Here is a 9,213-nt window from a genome sequence, read left to right as displayed (position 1 = left end):
TTCAAGAAATACAATATCAGAAAGGTTGCCTCCATTCACAAAATACCTTAAGAAAACTGTTGCTCAGAGAGGCTGGAAATTCTCCTTTAAGAATAGTATCATATAACATGGGAAGCACTGTCTAAACCCAGGCACATTTTCTTTTAAGGCCTTACTTCAACTCAAGCCAAATTTTCTTTCTTTCTGGGATCTTTGGTGAGAAATTGGCAACAGCACAACACTAAGGCTATTTTATTCTTTCAGTTCAGACACCCATGTATTCTCATTCATCAGAAAATGTAAGAAATACTTAAATTGTTGATAGGCAGCACTAGGAATATAACAATTGGGAAGAAAAGTGGCTACCAATTATTGTACCTGAGACCATTGCTAATAAGAAACTTTAGTAGCTTTGTGCTCTTGGCTTAAATGTTACTTAGAGTGACTTTTGAAATCCTTGGGCCTTCAAGTGGATTAGTTTTTCCATTTTGTAAGAGGAAGGTCAGGTGATCAAAATCTTTTCCTGAAGGTTTTATGGAATAAAGTTGGCTGGTGTGAAGTGAATTATTATGGGGAAGATTCCCCAGAGGAAAAGCTTGATGACTTCACATTCTTTCTTCCCACCAGGTGTTTTGTGCTACTGGATGTTTTTTGGCCCATAGAGACCTCCAAGTCACCATGGTGGACATCTCTCTGGGAGGACTGGCCCTGTTGGACTTCTCTCAGTTCCCTTTCCAGTGTGGTTATCTTAGACTTTTCCAAGTTTAGCTGCTGCTGGAGCTCCTCAGTTGTCTTCATGGAGGGCTGGAGAACTTGTCTTCTAACCAGAGCTGCAGCAGAAAGTTTCTCACTTGGATCAGGGTGGATCATATTCTTGAGAAAATTGTGAAAATCTTCTGTGAGCTCTTGAGGAAAGTCCAGAAAGTTACCCTTGCAGATGTGATGCCACGCCACGCCACAGGAGAGTAAAGTCTCTGTTCCTGCAGCCACTGCAATTGTTAATCCTAGGGCAAATATATCAGCTTTGGGAAGGTTCCGGTAATTCTCTTGCAAAATCTTAGCTAGGAAGCGAGCATCTTCTTCTTCCACTTGGGGTTTTCTTATTGACATCACATGTCCCAGGTCACCGATTTTATATATTTCACTGGCAGAGAGAAACCAATCAATTTCATTTTCAACCTCTTCTGGAACTGCAGGAGAATCACTTTGTGTCTTATGACAAATGAAGATGTTACTTGGCTTGATGTCCAGTTACACCATGCCAGAGTTATGGGTGTACTTAAGCCCCAAGGAAATTTGCAAAAGGATGTCTCTGAGCTTTGGCTCTTGGAAATGATTACCAGACTTCATATTTTCAGATATAGCAGCTTGCAAGCTGCCATCATTGCAGTATTCATTCTGAATGATCACATAGTCATCTTTTCCCTTTGAGGAATAGTAGTGTACCACATGGGGGTGATGCCCAAGCACTACGTGAGCATGAACTTCATGCAAAGGCATATTCTCATTTTATAACAGTGCCAAAGGTTTAGTAGAGTGTTTTATTGCATAAACACATCCATCCAGCCTCTTAATGCACTTGTAGGCTGTACCAAATTCCGCACCTCCAATTTTTTCTAGCTCTAAGAATTCCTTTTTGTAGCTGGAAGCCATGTTAACTCCTCATAGAATACTTTTCTTGGGAGGCAGCATTCATTGTACTTTGCCTTTCTCTGCACCAGCTTCCTCACTATGCTTGTCACCATTTTCTATCCATTTTCTTTCTCTTCATCAGCCCCTTCACCATTTCCTCCTCTCAATGAAGACTGAGGAGATAGATCATGTTCTTGTTTTTTGTGAATATTACTGTTTTGATAATTACCTTTTCATCTTGTTCACTGGTGGTATACCTAAATGCTAATGATTTTTGTGTGTTGAACTTGTATCCTGCTAGATTATTGAAGTTGGTTTCTAATTCTAAGAGTTTTTTACTGGAGTTCTTTGGGTATTCTATGTAGAATATCATGTCATTTGTAAATAATGATAATTTGAGTTCTCCTTTCCTATATGTACCCCTTTAATTTCTTTCTCTTGCCTAATTGCTCTGGCTAATGTTTCAAGCACTATGTTGATAGTGAGCATCCTTGTCTTGCTCCTTATTTCAAGGGAAATGCTTTTAGTTTTTCCCCACTTAGTATGATGCTGTCTACTGGTTTGTCATAAATAGCTCTTATCATATTCAGGCACAGTTCTTCTGAACTTGTTTTCTTCAGGGTTTTTATCATGAAGATCACCCCCTTCTACATTTATGTTTACCCTATTTTTATTTAAACCCCTGATTCTTTTAATATATTCAATGGTTGTATGTTTCTCAAGAAAAACAAATTGATAAAGTCTTTAAACTCTATTTTTTAAAAGTGAGTTAAAAGAAGTATAGTCCTACTTGGAAGAAATTCCAAGAGTCATTAGAATACACTTGAATAAAAATCAAAGCAAGCACAAATAATGGATAATATAGTTAAATGAATAATGCCCCCCAATCAGACAGAACCTCAAAATATGACCTGATTTGGAAATAAGGTCTTTGTAGATGTTAACTGTTAATGACTTCAAGATCAAATCATTCAGATTCAAGGTGAGCCTAACTCTAAGGATTGTGTTCTCATAGAAGGGATACAGAGACTACAGATTTGAAAATGATTAGGCTATAGCACCTGCAGTAAACCCAGAAATGCTAATGATTTATGAGAGACAAAAGGAGCCAGGAAGAAGTAAAAATAATTCTTCTCTAGAGTCTTTAAAATGAATTAGCCTTAGTGACACCTCGATTTCAAGCTTTTAGTCTCCACAACCATGATGAAGAAGTTTGTGTTCTATAAAGGCATCAGATTTACAATTAATTTTTATACTAGCCCTAGGAAACTAGTGTAACCAGTTTGAAACTAAGCTTTGCAGAAAGAAGTTCATATTAATAAATGTTTTTTCCCTCCATTTCCTTTTCCTTCATGTAACACAGAATATGTGATAAATGTATCCTGAAACATTATATTGTGAAGATAATTTGATATACATTATGCAAAGTTTGTTATACTTTCAATATCTATTATACAAAGGATAGAAAAATTTTAAAAAGTTTTTTCATATGTATATCTATATATGTGTACATCAAAGCATGTTCACTAAATAAGGAATTGGGCTGGGTGGGTGGTGCTCAACTGCAAACCTAGCTATGCAGGATCACAAGGTTGAAGTCAAGCTGGAAAATTTAGTGTTTCAAAATTAAATATAAATAAGGAGTACAGGTATGCCCCTGGCAGAGAGCTTGCCACATGTACAAGGGTATGAGTTCAATTCCTAGCACCACAAAACAAAACACTACAAAACAAAAACTAGGAGTTGTAAAACACAACCTGAGGGGTAAATTCAGCTATCTGAGTTTGTTTAATTAAAATTTATTTGAACACAGTCACACCCATTCTTTTATGTATTATAGAGGCTTGTTTACACAGTATAATAGGAAAAATGTTGAACACCTATGGCACAAAGTACAAAGTTCAAAATTTGTATTATCTATCTCTTTAAACAAAAACATTTTCCAAATCCTGGATTAAACAAATTGAAGACAATAAAACATATCATTATATGCATATTACATTTTATGTAACATACATGGTAGTGTCTCACCATCATTAAATCAAAACATACCTCACTGTATTTTTTGTTATTATCAAGAGACTGCAAGTTTCCCTTGGGAATTAGTTTGTCATTGTTCCACCATCTTCATCGAATTACTAGAGTTGTAGATAAATGTTTGTTGAATTCAGTTCATTTATTTAATCAGAAATTTGTCAGCTGTAATATATGGTTGAAACGTTAGTATTAATTATATACTGAAGTGTTAATTGTAGTTTTACAATTGTACCATGAACACTAGCATAAGCCTATTAATTACAGAGATTCTTGATGAATCTGTTGACAGATATGTTAGTATAGAAGCTATTAAGTCAAGATAAGCCTAGTTGATGCTAGTGAAAGTAAAATCAAAGATGCGAGTTTATTTATGAAAAGGGGTTTGAGTCTGAGGTCTATTGGGAAAGCAGAAGAAAGCCCATCATCAGCCACTTTGAATCTTTCCTTGAAAGAGAACTAAAACACAAAGTAAGATGTCCAAGGGATAGACTTGTAGAAAGAGTCAGGGAGAAGTACTACAAATAAGAAACCTTTTCAAAGTAAAAAAACAGGCAAAGTGAAATTTAAAGCTCTAGAAAAATAGAGAGAAAAATAAAGGCAAGCATAGGTGGACCCTAACTCCCCATTTTTCTAGATTATATTATACTGAATAAATTTTAAGACCTTTGTTTTCTTCTTTACCATTTCTTTTTTTCTTTTTGTCCTTCTTTTTATACGTAGGTTTACTGGTTCTAGTCTCAGAAAGTGAGATGTGGGACTTGTATTGTAATAGGCACTATCATTTTGATAATCTTGGTAAGCATGAGGTGATATTGCCATGTGGTTTGATTTGTGTATCTCCTGTGTTTAGTGATGAGAAGCGACTGGTGGTCAGTCATAATTCTTTTTTGGAGACTCTTTCTTATTCAGAAAGTCCTACAACTTGCATTAAAATAACTATTAGAAATAACAATAAATTTGCTAAATTGGCAGGATAGAAAACAAACATACAAAAATTAATTGTTTTTGTATAATCACTGTGAACCATCCAGAAAGAAAAAATTTAAATATCTCACTTCAAAAATAATTAGTTTCTCAGTTCAAAACCTCAAAAATAATTAATAAGAAACTTAAATAAAGAGATGAAACAATTATGTGCTAAATTCCAAAAAAGTGGATAAAAGATATTAAAGAAGATACAAAAAATGAAAAGATAGCCCATCTTCATGAATTACTAGACTTAATATTGTGAAAATGTTTATTCTACCTAATGTGATCTAGAGATTCAATGCTATACTTATCCAAATTTCACTGGGATATTTTCTAGAAATAGGAAAAGCAAGTATGGATTGGAGCCAGAAGGACATAAACTCATAAAAATCCTAGACTAGTCAAAGTGATTTTGAGAGAGAAGAACAAAGCTAGATGCATCATATTTCCTGATTTCAAAATTTATTGCATGTCTACAGTAATTAAAACAAGATGGAAGTGGCATAAATTTTAGTGTTAATTATGATTGTGTTAATTATAATTAATTATGACTGTCAACATGACTGGAATAAAAATGGCTAACAGATCAGTAAAGTGCACTTCTCAGTGTGTCTGTAGGGCGCTTCCATATGATTGTCATTCAGGCCAGCAAACCGAGAGGGAAGAGCTATCCTGGCTGCCTGTGTCAGAGAGGGGGGGCTTCATACATGCCTTGAGGTTTACAGTAGAACTTAGTGAAGGAAAAGGGCAAACTCTTCCTTCTTAAGCTGGGTCATGGCCTGCTTCTGAGGCTTTGGCTTCAAACTGAATTAGACCAGTGACTTTCCTAGTTCTCCAGCTTGTAAACAACACACTGTGGAATTTCTGCATCTCCATAATTGCATGAAGCAATTTTCATAACATATCTCCTTTTATATGTCTCTGTACCTATTCTGTTGATTCCATTTCTCTGAAGAAATCTGACTAATACACACTTTATTAACTTATTTTTCCTAAAAACTCTAATTGATCCTAAAACTGGATGAAATTTCCTACTTTCCCTAAAGTTTTGTTGTTGTTGTTTTTAATACCAGGAACCCATAGATTTAGAAGTTCTCTATCACCTGTGTTTCCACTGTGTTTTTAACATTCTTCAGCCAAGGTAATTACTTTGGAACATTTTAAAATATTTGTGTGGTGGCCTCTTCTCTGAACTCTAGTTCTTTTCTGGGTCAGTTGAAGGTTCAAAGTCCCAGATATTTTTCACCCATTCTTGATTGAAATTGGAGCATATATCTGAGGCCACAAATGTCAAGGCAATATTTGGTGATAAAATTTTAATAATATTTAAAAAACTTCTCATACCAGTGTTTTTGACCAAGCAAGGCAATGAAATATCCATTATCTTTATGTACAAAGAACAATGATGTAGCCCTCCAAATATTTACATAGCAGCTACCAAGAAATTCAAATGGAATCTGCACTTAACATGAACTTTTAAAAAATGCTTTCTTCTATAAAGGGAAAAGATTTTCCATAATATAGAAAGATTTAATAGTTCCACATATAATTAAGCTTTAACGTTGAAATTTTAAATATTGGTTTTCAGGCTAGCACTACTTTGAGAATTTTGGAAGACTGCTTATTCTAATTTATAAGCTTTCTTGAACAGAAGAGGTTGATTTTCCTCATTTCTCTCACAGTAAATTGTTTGATGATTCTGACTCAGTCTGGTCCTGATTAATTCAATTATTGTAAAGATGCTGGGTGTTTTATAACATGATTCAGCTTCCAAGTAAAATGAATCTGGCTAAGGAATCCAAATTTGAAACAGTGGAAACTGATATTCCTTTCTAGCAAATATTTTCTGAATACAGTATACCCCTGCAGTCACAGTTCAGAGTTCATGGCCTTAGTCATTCATGGATTTTTCCTTGGAACCTAACTAGTAATTGCTCTCTGTACACGGAAAGCCCCTCAATTTCAGAGAAACCTTGAATATCCTCCTCAAATGATTTTTTGGCGGGAGGTTTGCAAGCAGCCAACTCAGAAACGTTATTCAGTTCTCCATGCTGGCTTTGTTGCTGCCCTGTAATCCATCTCTGGCAGATGCACCAGGATTTCCACATCTTAACAGGTTGCTGTACCAGGTGTAGCTATCTCGAGTATTCTCAATTTCGTTCTTAAAGCCTAAGATCCCTAAGATACTGCCAAAATGCCTTGTGCCTTCTAAGATTTTATTAATAAGTATTTTATTAAATTAAGTTACATAACAGTGGGAGACATTTTTCTGAACACATCTGAAATTCACAGTTTTTTGCAATTTGTGAGTGCTCTAGGAACATATTGCCAGTGAATTTCAGGGTTCCACTGTAAGTGTATATGATTGTTAATTATGGTATATTAACTGAAATGGATTCACAAATGCCTAGCCTATTACTAGAGCACAGTTGTGGGTGGGCGTGGATAATTGACATGTAGGCTCCACCTGAGGAGTGCAGATCCACTCCACGTGTGGGTGACACCACCAATAGGCTTGTAGCCTGGATGGACTAAAAAGGGAAAGAAGAAGGAAGTGTTTCCTTTGCTCGTTCAGAGGAGCTCCGGTCTTCACCACTGCTGTTGGATGTTTGTCCGTGGTTCCTTTAGCCTTCTAGTGCAGACTGCTCAGCTTTCCAAAGCAGAACTTTCAGCTTTCTGACATAAACTTGCACTAGACTCTACAGTGAGCACCAGGCCTTCCACTGGATCCTCCAGCTTGCCATCATTCAGGAGGCCCTTTTACATTCTTCCCTCCATGATCTCATAGGAGATCACTGTAAGCCTATTTAACATTCTCCTCCAGTGAACCCTAACTAATACTATGTTTAAAATGATCATATTGATATAAGGAAAAAATGGAATGGAAGGTTAAAGCAAAAAGTCATTCAGTTTTGGATACATAGGGAAAGATTTAAATTGCTGAGCAGTGTTTAACTTTTGAAGATTTATAACTGATATTTATATACTATAGTAATATTTCTCACCAAAATGTTAGGCCATCTATAGAGGCTGAAAATATGTTTCTTTCAATGAACTTGCAGAAGGTGTTAAAAATCCAAAATATGAAGAGTGACAAATTCTTATGCTTTTGAAATCTTTCTCTAAATGAACAATAATACAGTTTCAGGAACTATATATAGTCAGTGAATACAGTAGATGAAGGAGAGAAAATTAGTTATAGCAAAATAGAGCATTCATCAGAATACATAGGATTCATTTTGATTGAAGATAGTAGAAATCTAACTAGAGAGAGGAATGTATGACATACCTAATGAGACTTTAGGAATCATAAAACATCACTTCTCAGAAATGACTATGATCAGAGATTTGAAAGATACCAGATGTTGTTCGTTTTGTATAGCTTTATCTTTAAGTTTTCTCTCATGATTCAGGCTTTTTCCTGATGAGCATCTAATTCTTTATGGTAGAAAGGTGTGGCAAAGGTACTTCTCAGGGTAGTACACTTTCAGCTTTGCTATGCAGAGGATATTTCACATTTTACATCAGTCTTCAGTTTTAAAGAGTAATACAGGAATAAACTTGCTAGTCTGACTTTCCTCAACTGTCCAAAAGTATCATCTCTTTGTTGAGTACAATTATTGGTTAGTCTCAATACAACAACATTATAAGATGGTTCTGTGCTATTCCTGGGATATTTTGTAATTAGGCAAACCCATCAATACAATTGTCTTAGCTAGAAATCATTTGTAATTTAACAAAAACAAACTAATCTACCAGATTCTATAACATTTCTGCTAACATGAACTGACCCAAAACACTAAAAGGTATGTGTGTGTGTGTGTTTGTGTAAGAGAGAGAGAGAGAGAGAAACAGAGGGAAAGAGAGATTTTCAAATTAGTTCAAAAAATACTTTTATATCTCATTTTGTTTGTTTTTGACAATAATATAGTGTCTAGTAGTTTAGACATCAAAGTAAGATAGGTATTGGACATGTCCTCTAATTACCGACATTTTAAAGCAACAGTAAAATGATAAGGATAAAAGTGACAGTAGGGAAGTTTGTATATATCTCCACATGAAAAGAAACTTGTTTGTATGTGTTAGGAAGAATACATTGTCTTTATAAAATGTGTTTAGATTATTTAGCTTTTAAATTCAGCAAAAGTTATAGCTCTGAAAATTTAGAATTATGTTTCTCAGATTTGGGATGAACATAAGAAAATTCAGCTGATTTTTTTCCTTTTAGAATATCATTTTCAAGTACACTACTATTCTTGTGAATTTTTGGAGCTAAAGTTGTTTTCCTATTGCCATAGGTGTTAGGCTCTCCAAAATGTAGAAGGTCGCCTCAAAGGAGACCTCTCTTTCAATAGTTTTAAAAGAAGTAAAAACACCTTCTATAAACAAAGAGGGTTTTTTTTTCCCCTCTGTAACCTGGCATAAAATAACTACAGAGAGGAAGAAAGATTTGTCTTTCCTTCCAGAGAAGCCCCAAAACCCAGAACCCAGACATTTTTTAAAAGTTTCATTGAAGTAACTATATACATAATAAAATTTACTAACTTAAGCACACAGTTCTTGAATATTGCATTCAGTCATGTAATTCTTGCCACA

The 9,213-nt window shown here is 34.9% G+C and overlaps 1 pseudogene; it reads right to left on the bottom strand.

The window, feature by feature from the left end:
• Window positions 1–546: 546 nt before the first annotated feature.
• Window positions 547–6,725, bottom strand: LOC101721887 (wee1-like protein kinase 2 pseudogene; annotated as a pseudogene).
• Window positions 6,726–9,213: the final 2,488 nt, after the last annotated feature.

The sequence above is a fragment of the Heterocephalus glaber genome, unplaced genomic scaffold (genome assembly GCF_053883595.1).
Source record: "Heterocephalus glaber isolate CG9 unplaced genomic scaffold, H.glaber_assembly_v1.0 deba00000546, whole genome shotgun sequence".
NCBI lineage: Eukaryota > Metazoa > Chordata > Mammalia > Rodentia > Bathyergidae > Heterocephalus > Heterocephalus glaber.
The sequence above is the reverse complement of the archived record's forward strand: the minus strand, read 5'-3'. Positions and strand labels throughout refer to the sequence as shown.